Source organism: Scyliorhinus torazame, chromosome 9 (genome assembly GCF_047496885.1).
Source record: "Scyliorhinus torazame isolate Kashiwa2021f chromosome 9, sScyTor2.1, whole genome shotgun sequence".
In the NCBI taxonomy this organism is placed as follows: Eukaryota; Metazoa; Chordata; class Chondrichthyes; order Carcharhiniformes; family Scyliorhinidae; genus Scyliorhinus; species Scyliorhinus torazame.
In genome coordinates this window covers 82,146,865-82,158,929 of record NC_092715.1, presented here as the reverse complement: position 1 = coordinate 82,158,929, position 12,065 = coordinate 82,146,865, and the positions used below count along the sequence as shown (strand labels likewise).

General features: G+C 47.9%; 1 protein-coding gene across 3 annotated transcripts in view; it reads right to left on the bottom strand.

Moving 5' to 3' along the window:
* The window catches only part of LOC140429353 (uncharacterized), a 272,337-nt gene that overhangs the window by 178,082 nt on the left and 82,190 nt on the right, over window positions 1–12,065 (bottom strand). The gene's annotated exons all lie outside the window — the stretch shown is intronic.

Sequence of the window (12,065 nt, the reverse complement as noted above, 5' to 3'; positions counted from 1 at the left end):
TCCCATCCACAGGACAAACCTAATCTGACAAAATTACCGCCTCATCAAGTTTACTCTCAATCATTAATGAAGTGATGTAACATAGCGACAAGAGTAGGTCAGATGTTAGCAGTTCTCTGGGGAGTAATTCACCTTCTGATTCACCAAAGCCTCCCCGTCCGAGACAAGGAAAACACAGGAGTGTGATGGAATAATCTGCACTTGTCTGGATCACTGCAGCTCCTACATATCTTGAGAAACTCAATACCATCCAAGCCAAAGCAGCCTCCTTGATTGTCCCCCACTCCCTCCACCACCAATGCACCCCGGCTGCAGCGTGTAACCCATAATCAAAATTTTTATTCAATACGGAAAATGGTGAGGTCCGAATGCAAAGCCTGGCTGCATACCACTGGTTGCATCCTGTCAATTAGAGTATGTGCCATGATCCCAGCTCTCTGTCTCTTACCACTCAGCCAATTTCTTAACCAGATCAATAATTTGCCTTTAATTCCACAAACATCTGTTTTAGCTAACATGCCGTCTGGAGGTCCATATAAATAATATCCATACACATTCCTCTGTCTAGTACTTCAGTCATTTTTTCAAAAATTCGATCAGGTTTGTCAGGCATGAACTATCTTTTACAAATTCATGCTGCCTCTCTCAACTTGGCTGAAATTTTTAGGATGTTCAGCCACTTTTCTCTCCTTAATTACATGCTTTAAATATCCTGGAAATTTATGTTAAGCTAACTGGTCTACAATTTCCTGATTCCCCTGTCTCACCATCCTTAAATAGTGCACAATTTTCATACGTGGGTCAAGATTACAAGATAATTGAATTTTACAGAGTTCAGCAGGTTTGCTGAGGGTAAAACCAGACCCCGGGCGAGATTCTCCATCCTTCACTTCGCAAGGAGCACACTCATGCTCACCGGATTTTCTGATGGGGAGTGGGGGTGGGCACAATGGGAAACCCCATTGGCCGGTGCCGGGACGGAGGATCCTGCTACCGGCGTGGGCACGCCGCACCCGGAAACACAGGTTTGGCGGGAGTGAGAATCCGCCCCATACTTGAGTTTGTTCCTCATCCCACACCTAGTGATGTATATGACAGACTTGCTTACATCTCTTTCCATAGTTAGTTTTTGCCTGTAACAGGTCACTAACCTGTCGACAGAGGCTATAGCTTAAGGGGCACCGTTCCACATCAAGCACGGCTGACCAGGTGTGTTTCCCACTCTTACCACCTGCCATTGGTGTGCATTGGAAGGATTCCTAAACTGATACTCAACCTCTTTGGTCACACTAATGAACACACCTTCCTGGTGTGGGATCTAAACCCAGAGCTTCTAATTTAGAGACAGGGTCGCTACTCACTGCACTACATATCACGCGTACAAAAGCAAAAAATCTGAAATAAAAACAGAAAATGTTGGAAGTCTCCGCTGATCAGGCAGCATCTGTAGTGAGTGAAACAGAGTTACCATTTAAAGAGTTAACATTCTGGCTGGGATTCTCCGTTGTGTGTACGGCTCGCTACTGCCGCCAGCAAGGATGGAGAATGTGGCGCTCTGCCAAATCTCCATCCACTGCAGCGGGAACGGAGAATCCCACTGACGTGAGGGAGCGGAGAAGTCTCTAACCTTTCATCAGAACTAGGTCACTGACTTGAAACCCTTGCTCTTTCTCCCTCCACAGATGCTGCCAAATGTGCTGAGTATTTCCAGGTAAAGAAAAGAGAAACTACTTTGGATTTTATGAATTAGCCTTCCCATTGTGATGTTCCACCTCCCAGGAGCATTTATTGCAATTTGAGCATGATGAACACTGATAACTTTTAAATACATGCTTTTGTGGGATGAAGCTCCAAGTTGGGATCACAAATGCATCAGAAATAAATATTGGATCATGTCATCCGTGGTTTGGTTCAGTCAAACATAAAATAATAAATCTGCACCATTAAAAGGATTAAATTTTCAAAACTTGGATGTGCTAACAAGTTAATGGCCTTCAGCAGATGTAGCCAAAATACTGCATGAACCTGCACCCCCCTGACAGACCTTGGTGAATGCTTTGAATTGTAATGAGTTGACAGATCGCTCCCATGGGAACCTCAAATGGATAATTCACCCACAGGTTATCTCTTCCACTATTTTATCCTGAATTAATATATCCTGTCGTAGTTCCAATACAAATTCTGGCTTCATGGTGACTGTCATAATATACACTAGTATATCATGGTGCAGACACACACTGATGGACACACAGTGGGACCAATCAACATACACAACACCGCAGCCAATCACCAGTGAGAGCACACGCACTATCAAGACAGGGGGCATCAGAGTTCCCGCTCATTCGAGTAGCAGCTAGCTAGGAGCACAGAGCTCACAGCCTGCAGCACAGACATTCACCATGTGCTGAGTGCATCGACTGGTTAGGACAAGGCAAAGGTCTTTAGTTAAAGCTAGTATCGTATTTACCCACAGTTCAAGTATGTTTAAATAGTTAACCTTTTAATAAAATAGTGTTGCACTACTTCAAGTGTTGGTGACATGTATATGATCCAGAACACCCAACACATCATGATACCAGGCGTGGTTGCATACTAGCACTTCTTAGACCTACCTGCAAGTGATCTGCCTTCCGCCAGCATTCCGTCATCCTGCAACATGGACAACATCAGCCCGCCGCTGCCGCTCCGCATCGCCGGCAACCTCGGGGCCAACTGGAAGATTTTCAAACAGCGCTTCCAGCTCTTCCTCGAAGCCACGGACAGGGAGGGCGCCTCGGACACCAGAAAGATTGCTCTTCTTCTCTCCACGGCCGGGAACCATTCCATCCACATTTTCAACTCTCTCACCTTTGACGGTTCTCCTCAAATTTAAGACGGTTCTCCTCAAATTTGACACTCACTGCAGCGTAGAGGTGAATGAAAGTTTCGAACACTACGTGTTCCCAGCAGCGTTTGCAGGGTAAGGACGAACCTTTCCAATCCTTTCTAACACACCGCCGCATCCTTGCGCAATCTTGCAGCTACAGGCCCACCTCCGACTCCATGATACGCGACCAGATCGTTTTCGGTGTTCAGTCGGACCCCCGACGTCAGCAGCTCCTCAAAGTAAAGCAACTCACCCTAGCCACCGCCATCGAGACCTGTGTCCTACATAAAAATGCCACCAGTCGGTGATCCCATATACAAGTGGCTGAAACGGCACGGCAAAGTCCCCACGAGGCGGAATGGGTCCAAGTGATTGAGCACCTCCAGGGCCTCAGCCTGGATGAGGGCGGCCATTTTGCGCGCCTTTCATGGACTCCCGCGCTTGTACGCACCAAACGAGGGGACGGCGACGTGGAGGAACGTAATGCGCAGGCGGGCACCACGCATGACCGCACCGCGCATGCGCGGTGGCGCAGCGAACATGCTGACGCCACGACGTGCGGCAACTGTGGCTCCGCCCATTTAAAGCGGCAATGCCCCGCAAAATCTCGACAATGCCTACGATGTGGAAGACTTGGCCACTATGCTGCCTGCTGTCGAGCAGCTCAGCCTTCCAATTCATATCGCTTCAGCCAGCCTCGCAGGAATGTTCGGGCAATTCAACTCACGGTCACCGAGTCCGATGCGGACCTCCCACACAGCAGTGACACCGAGGACCCGAAGGCGCCTTTTTGAGTCGGTGTCGTAACGAAAAACAGGCTGTCCCCAAAGCAAAGACACCAGCCGCTGTCGGTATACAGCATCGATCCAGACGATGAGTGGTGTGCCACCCTGATGGTCAACCGGTCCCAAATACGATTCCGCCTGGACACTGGTGCCTCCGCCAATCTCATGGCATGGTCTGCTTTCCAAAGCCTTTGTGTCAAACCAACCATTCTTCCATCGGCCTGCCAGCTATTGGACTACAATGGCAACATCATTCCTGCTACCGGCTCATGCCAACTCAAAGTGACGCACAAGTCACAAAAAGCCATCCTTCCTTTCGAGATTGTGGGCTCCTCGAAGGACTCTCTGCTTGGCGCACAGGCGTGCAAGCTGCTAAACCTCGTTCAAAGAGTTCACTCTCTCTCTCCAGAGGACACGTCTGCCTTCCAGGATGCTGACTTCAGGGCGCAACTCAACGCCATCATTGACCAGCACCGCGACGTCTTCGAAGGCATGGGCACGCTCCCATATACTTACAAGATCCTACTCAAACAGAACGCCACACCTGTGGTGCAAGCACCTCGCAGAGTCCCAGCACCCCTCAAGGACCGCCTCAAGCAGCAGCTGCAGGACCTCCAAGACCAAGGAGTGATCTCCAGAACCAACTGACTGGGTCAGTTCCATGGTGTGTGTAAAGAAGCCTTCCGGTGAGCTCAGAATCTGCATTGATCCAAAGGATCTGAATCGCAACATAATGAGGGAGCATTACCCAATCCCCAAGTGCGAAGAGATCACATGCGAGATGGCTCGCGCCAAGCTCTTCACCAAACTTGACGCCGCGAAAGGTTTCTGACAAATTCAACTCGACAGATCCAGCAGGAAACTGTGTACCTTTAACACCCCTTTTGGCAGATATTGTTCAACAGGATGCCGTTTGGGATCATATCGGCGTCAGAGGTGTTCCACAGGATCATGGAACAAATGATGGAAGTAATTGAAGGTGTTCGTGTCTATGCCGACGACAAAATCATTTGGTCCACCACCCCACAGGAGCACATCAGTCGCCTCCAGCGCGTGTTCAAACGCATACGGGAGCAGGGCCTACGCCTCAACAGAGCCAAATGCTCCTTTGGCCAGATTGAACTCAAATTCCTAGGGGACCACGGGCGAGATTCTCCACTCCCACGCTGGTTGGGAGAATCGTCTAGGCTGCCAAAATTTCCCGGGACACCGGTCCGACGCCCTCCCACGATTCTCCCAAGCGGCGGGAACGGCCCGGTCGAGTTTCGCGGGCCGCAGGCCGGAGAATCGCCGGAGACACACAAAATGGCGAGTAACCGGCACCCCCGCTATTCTCAGGCCCCGATGGGCCGAGTGGCCAGGCCAAAACGGCGGGTTCCCCCCGGCGCCGTCCACACCTGGTCGCTGCCGTCATGAACGGTGCGTGAACGCTGGGGGGGGCGGCCTCCCAGGGGAGGGCGATGGGGGATCCTGCACCGGGGGGTACCTCAAATGTGGGGTAGAACGCGATTGGTGCCCACCGATCGTCGGGCCGTCCTCTCTGAAGGAGGACCTCCTTCCTTCCGCGGCCCCGCAAGATCCGTCAGACATCTTCTTGTGGGGCGGACTTAGAGAGGACGGCAACCACGCATGCGAGGGTTGGCGCCGGCCAACCCGCGCATGCGTGGATGACGCCTGTTATGCGGCGCCGGCTGCGTCATCTATGCGGCGCCGCCTTTACGCGGGCGACAAGGCCTGGCACGTGTAGATGACGCGGCCCCGATCCTGGCCCATTGTCAGGGCCTGAATCGGTCGGGATCGGGGCCGTTTCGCGCCGTCGTGAACCTCAACGGCGTTCACGACGGCGCGGCCACTTCGGCGTGGGAGTGGAGAATCCCGCCCAATATCTCCCAGTTGGGTGTGCGGCTGGATGCGGACAAGGTGGCTGCCATCACAGCCATGAAAAAGCCAGAGGACAAGAAGGCGGTCCTTCGATTTCTGGGCATGGTCAACTTCCTAGGGGAGTTCATCCCTAACCTCGCCTCTCATACCACAGCTCTCAGGAACCTGGTCAGGAAGACGACAGACTTCCAATGGCTTCCGGCCCACGAGCGCGAATGGAGAGAACTTAAAACCAAACTTACCACGGCCCCGGTGTTGGCCTTTTTAGATCCAGCGAAAGAGACAAACATTTCGACCGATGCCAGCCAATCTGGCATTGGGGCAGTGCTCCTGCAATGCGATGAGGCCTCATCATGGGCACCCATTGCATATGCGTCACACGCCATGACCCCCACGGAACAGCGCTAGCCGCAGTTAGAAAAGGAGTGCCTGGGCCTTTTGACCGGTGTCGTCAAGTTTCATGATTATGTGTACGGCCTTCCCCAATTCACCGTCGAGATCGACCATCACCCGCTGGTCAATATAATACAAAAAGACTTGAATGACATGACGCCTCGCCTCCAGCGCATTCTGCTCAAACTCCGGCGCTACGACTTCCAGCTCGTATACACCCCGGGCAAAGACCTGATCATAGCCGACGCTCTGTCCAGGGCAGTCAACACCCCTTGTGACCCAGCGGGATTCGTCTACCAGGTTGGTGCCCATGTGGCCTTCTTGGCCTCCAATCTACCGGCCACGGATGAACGCCTCGTCCAAATTCACCGCAAGACTGCGGTTGACCCCCTGCTACAGCGCGTCATGCGCCACCTAACAGACGGGTGGCTCAAGGACCAATGCCCGCAGTTCTACAACATCAGAGACGATCTGGCGGTAGTCGATGGTGTCCTGAAGCTGGACCGCATCATGATCCCGCACAGCATGCGCCAGCTTGTCTTGGAACAGCTACACGAGGACCATCTTGCCGTGGAGAAGTGCCGCCGACGGGCCCGAGAGGCTGTGTACTGGCCCGGCATCAATGACGACATCGCCAACACAGTGCTCAACTACCCCACCTGTCAACGGTTCCAGCCGGCCCAACCACGTGAGACCCTACAGCCCCTTGAGTTGGTCACGTCCCCTTGGTCCAAGGTCGGCATTGACCTGTTCCACGCGCTGGGCAGGGACTATGTTCTGATTGTAGACTATTTTTCAAACTACCCGGAGGTGGTACGTTTGCACGACACCACATCGTCTGCAGTCATCCGTGCCTGTAAGGACACCTTTGCTCGTCACGGCATCCCACTCACTGTGATGTCGGACAATGGCCCCTGCTTCGCAAGCCAGGAATGGTCCAACTTTGCCAGCAGGTACAACTTTGTGCATGTGACATCCAGTCCCCTGCACTCCCAATCCAATGGCAAAGCAGAAAAGGGCGTCCACATCGTCAAACGGCTCCTCTGCAAGGCTGCCGAAGCAGGATCCGACTTCTACCTCGCCTTGCTGGCCTATCGTTCGGCCCCACTCTCCACGGGCCTGTCGCCAGCCCAGCTGCTCATGGGTCGCACCCTCAGGACCACGGTGCCGTCCATTCACGTCCCAGACCTCGACCACATTCCGGTCCTTCAGCGGATGCAACAGTCTCGTGCACAACACAAGGCGCCGCATGACGCTTGGGCAACTGATCTCCCTGCTCTGGCGCCGGATGACAACGTCCGCATCCAGCTTCCGGAGGGTGGCTGGTCTGCAACTGCTGTGGTTCTTCAGCAGGTGGCTCCCTGCTCGTTCCTGGTTCGTCTACCGGATGGTTCCATTCTGCGGTGTAATCGACATGCCCTTCGTCTCGTTCCGCGCTCGCTACGTGATCCTCTGCCAGTGCCATGCCCTCCTGTTGTCCCTGACCTGGACTATGCGGAGATTCCGGTTACTCTGCATCCTCCTCACTCTGACGCAGTCCAGCCCGCTCCTCAGCCGGTGGCTCCTGACCCACCCTTGAGGCGGTCAACCAGAATTCGTCGCCCACCTCAGAGACTTAATTTGTGAACTTTGTGCACTAATGGACTCTTTGGTCTGTTCTGTTCTTCCGTTTAATCGTTCAAGGGGTTTGAATATAGTGTTCATCTCGTTATTTGTGTGACACACTGTTTTTTCTGCATCAGGCACCTTCCCATGTAAATAGCTTAGTTTTATGTACATAGTCCTGTAAATATTTCGCACACACGTAGTCAGGAACATTCACCACACACTATTTATTGTCACACAGGCACATTTTTTTTATATAAAAGGGGATATGTCATAATATACACCAGTATATCATGGTGCAAACACACACTGATGGACACACAGTGGGACCAATCAACATACACAACACCGCAGCCAATCACCAGTGAGAGCACATGCACTATAAAGACAGGGGGCATCAGAGTTCCCGCTCATTCGAGTAGCAGCTAGCTAGGAGCACAGAGCTCACAGCCTGCAGCACAGACATTCACCATGTGCTGAGTGCATCGACTGGTTAGGACAAGGCAAAGGTCTTTAGTTAAAGCTAGTATCGTATTTACCCACAGTTCAAGTATGTTTAAATAGTTAACCTTTTAATAAAATAGTGTTGCACTACTTCAAGTGTTGGTGACATGTATGTGATCCAGAACACCCAACACATCAGTGACTTGATTCAAATTACAATTATTTTCCTCTTCACAGAACAATAAAATTCTGAATCCCTTTCATCGGTGTAAATTTAGATGAAAAGCATGCATTTGCACACAATCTTTTAGCTCTTTCGTTAAAGTTAGAACTTATTTCTAAAATTAAACATCAATGGGTACAACCTATGGAAGTCTACACTTCAGTTATCAGCAGTGCCTTTTCTGTGAAATATTAACTGCGAGAGAATGCAACAGGTCTGGATCATTTACCCTCCATGTTTCGATTTGATTTGGGTTTCATTATTGTTAAGACCCCTCAAGAGTCTGATCAAAAACAGAACCCAACATGCCGACTAATCCCGTGCATAGCAACAACTTTTGAGAAATCAGTTGTTTTTGGAAAAGCTTCCTACAATCATGTTCAATGTCACATTCCAAGGGCTGGGACAACTCTCGAATTATGTGAACTTCCAATTAGCAAAGTACAATTGATTTTACATTAATGTTAAACAGAACTCAGCTCTTTGGATACCAAATGCTCTGATTAGAGGAATTCAATATTGAGTTTTGTTTTCATGGGAAGGCCTGTGCCAGCCGATAGTGCTTGTTGGATCGAATAATTAAATTACAGACCACATCTGGAGCACAAACGAGGGATGGTGTAATATAAACATTCAGTAAAAGCCATGATTCATTAGGTGAAACTTGAAACCATCTCACAGATTTAAATGATGTTAATTACTGTATATTAAAACAACGCAATGTATTTTTGCAAAGTCCTTGATGCAGGCAAATTATAAGTTCAAGCAATGTTTACACTTCTGTTGCTTTAGTCGCAACCCATTTTATATTATGTATGGTCGTATGGGACTAAATTGTGAGAATAATGGTAAAATTAAATAAATGAATGATATGCAGCTATATGCAATTTGGTAATTCAGTAGCACACTTAAAGCAGGTTTAAGCCCCTCTAAGTCCACCACACTTACATGTTGATGCCTGTGGGAATAACATTATGAGCCTGGCTGCCCATTAACCCAATGGTACAAGACTGCCTGCCCTTCCAGGGAAATGCTTTCTACATCCTGTGGTGTTGGGTGCTCTGAGGTACAGACGAACCAACACGGTTGCGATTGGTACAACGCAGTTTTATTCCAACTAGTTATTTACACATCTGTCTTGGTACTCAGCACGTGGTGACTGTGTGAGTGTCTTGTTAATGAGGTCCTGGCCTTGTCCTGTCTCCAGATGGACTGGCCAGCAGCTGTCATGTTTCTTGTCTTATACTGTGTCTGCTCTTGTCTGTGATTGGCTGTCGTGTTATGTGTGCTAATTGGTCTGTTGGTCTGTCTATCATGATGTGTGTGTTGTGATATGTGTTTGAATATCATGACACATCCCATCCCCTTCAACATTATTACAAAATGGGTCCGTTTTTGAATAAACTTTCCACATTGTCTGTGGTCAGGTTCTATTCGATTCACTCTCTGTTTATTTCTGTATCATCTATCATTACTAATCAGGAACAAAATGATCACTGCAGAGAGTAAATCTTGTAAGATTCGAGTAAAAGAAAGTCGATGTTTATTTTCACGAGCATCGCAATTAAGAAATGAAAGCCAAAGAATACCTTAAAGACGGTGACACAATCAGCAAGATATTAAAGCAGACAGTGACTACAATAAAACAAAGGATCTGGTGGTATCTAGGCAGTGCAAATAACTAAATATAGTAGTGGTTACTGAGCCACGCCTGCAGAAAAATCTGAACTTGGAATTAAATATTGCGGGGTATAATATGTTTTAAAATGGTGGAGAGGAAAAATGAGTGATGTAATTGTGCTTATTGGCAATAACACAATGGTAAAAAGTGATACAGACATCAGAAAAACAGAAATAGAATCCACGTGAATGAGATAAAAAGTAAAAAGTATCAATCGCACTAATAGGGGTAGGCGATAAATAGTAGTCGGGAGGTGGGGAGGAAGAAATATGCAAACAAATCAGAAAAATGAGTAAAAACATAATTATAAAGATGGGAGATTTAAAATACTCTGGCATGAAATGGCCGGAAGAGGACATAAGGGATTGGAGTTCCTACAGGACGTGAGTGCAGCATAAAATACAGAATAGACTAGTTGGACAGAATGGTCTGTTTCCGTGTTGTATATTCGATGTAATCTGTGATATACCAGTATAAATCTAGGCAGTAATTTTGAAAATGCCACTGGAAAGATTTAAAAAACAAATAAATCTAGGTAGGTTTCTCAACTGGAGGTGCACTGAAAATTCATTGAAATAAACAGAATTGATCATAATCGATTTTTTGGGATGAGTAAAATTGCTTTAGTAATGACAGTTGCCCCTACAAAACATAAGTTATGCAGTCGTTGTAATATCACAATTTGAAAGGTAACTTGTATATTATTGCGTAAAGGTAGATTTAATGTAACATTTGAAATGGAACATTTTGTCCGTGTGGAATGGACCATAGCCTCGGAACCTAACTTAAAGAAACAGATTAATAAGAGTCCATTGGCAAATATGAAACTGAAATATATTTTACAGTAATGACCTAGTTAGCCTTCACTAAGACATTGGCCATGAAATTGCTCAACGCGTCCAGTAGTTTCCTGCCATAATGCTAGCAGAGATTCCCTGTGATAGCTGTAAGCATTGCTACACCCAATTATGCTGGGCCACTGGCACATTGCAATAGCCTAATCCACCCCAAACAAAGCCACCAAATGCAAAAAGGCCAGGACTTAAAACCTTGGAATCCGCAGGTTTAGAGTACCCAAATCCTCAACCCCTCAAAAGGCTGATGCACCATCAGAAGGAAAGGTGTACTGACCTTGAGTTCAGCAGTAGTGGGGTATTGATTCAAGATCTGAGTCACAACAAAGAAAGAACTCTCTTACAAATTGCCAGTTTCAACCTCCGTACTATTTATTCTCTTTTTAGGGAGCGGACCAGCTAATCCCACAGGTGGACTTTCTGGCCTGTGGGGCAATTTGCATCAGCAATATACCTGGCTAGGCCACTCTTTGTTGCCTATCCTTAATTGCCCTTGAATTAGGTGGCTAGCTGGGCCATTCAGAGGCAAAAGATTCAGCCCCATTGCGAGGGTCTGGATTCACACGTAGGTCAGACTGGGTAAGAATGGCAGGTTTCCTTCCATAAAGGGCATTAATGAACCAGATGGGTTTTAACAACAATCAATGCTAGTTTCATGTTCAATATTACTGAGCCTAGTTTTTAATTCTAGGTTTTATTAATTGAATTTAAATCCCACCAGCTATTATGATGGGATCTGAACCTGTATCCCCAGAGCATTAGCTTGGGCCTCTGAATTTCTAGTCCAGTGACATTACCGCCACACCACCATCTCCCACTTCAAATTGAAGGGCCACCCACAGTCCCTACATTCTCCAATGAGATCAGTGTTAGAGATCGCTAACTGGCATGATCTCCCTGCTGGTGCTGAGATCTCAGCATAAGGAATGATAGAACTTACACTCGTATAGCATCTCTTCCATCCTCAGGACATTCCAAAATACTGCACAGCTCATCAATTATTTTTGAAGTGTAGTCTCTGCTGTTGTTAAATAAACGCTGCAGCCAATTTGCATGTAAGAAAGTCCCCTGTTCTGCAATTAGATGAGTGACTAGCTAAAGCATTCTGTTTGGTGATGGAAGGAATTATCTGCTTTCCTTCAGAGTAAAACATAAATAGTTTACAGTCATCTGAACAGCCAGACAAAGTCCTGTTTTTTTTTCTCCAGAAAAATGTTACCTCTAACAATGAAACATTTGTTCAGTCCTGAACTAAAGTGTCAGTGTCATTTATCTACTCAGTCGTTTCATCAAGCTTGAATTCATCACCTACAGCCTTAAGTGTACTACCATT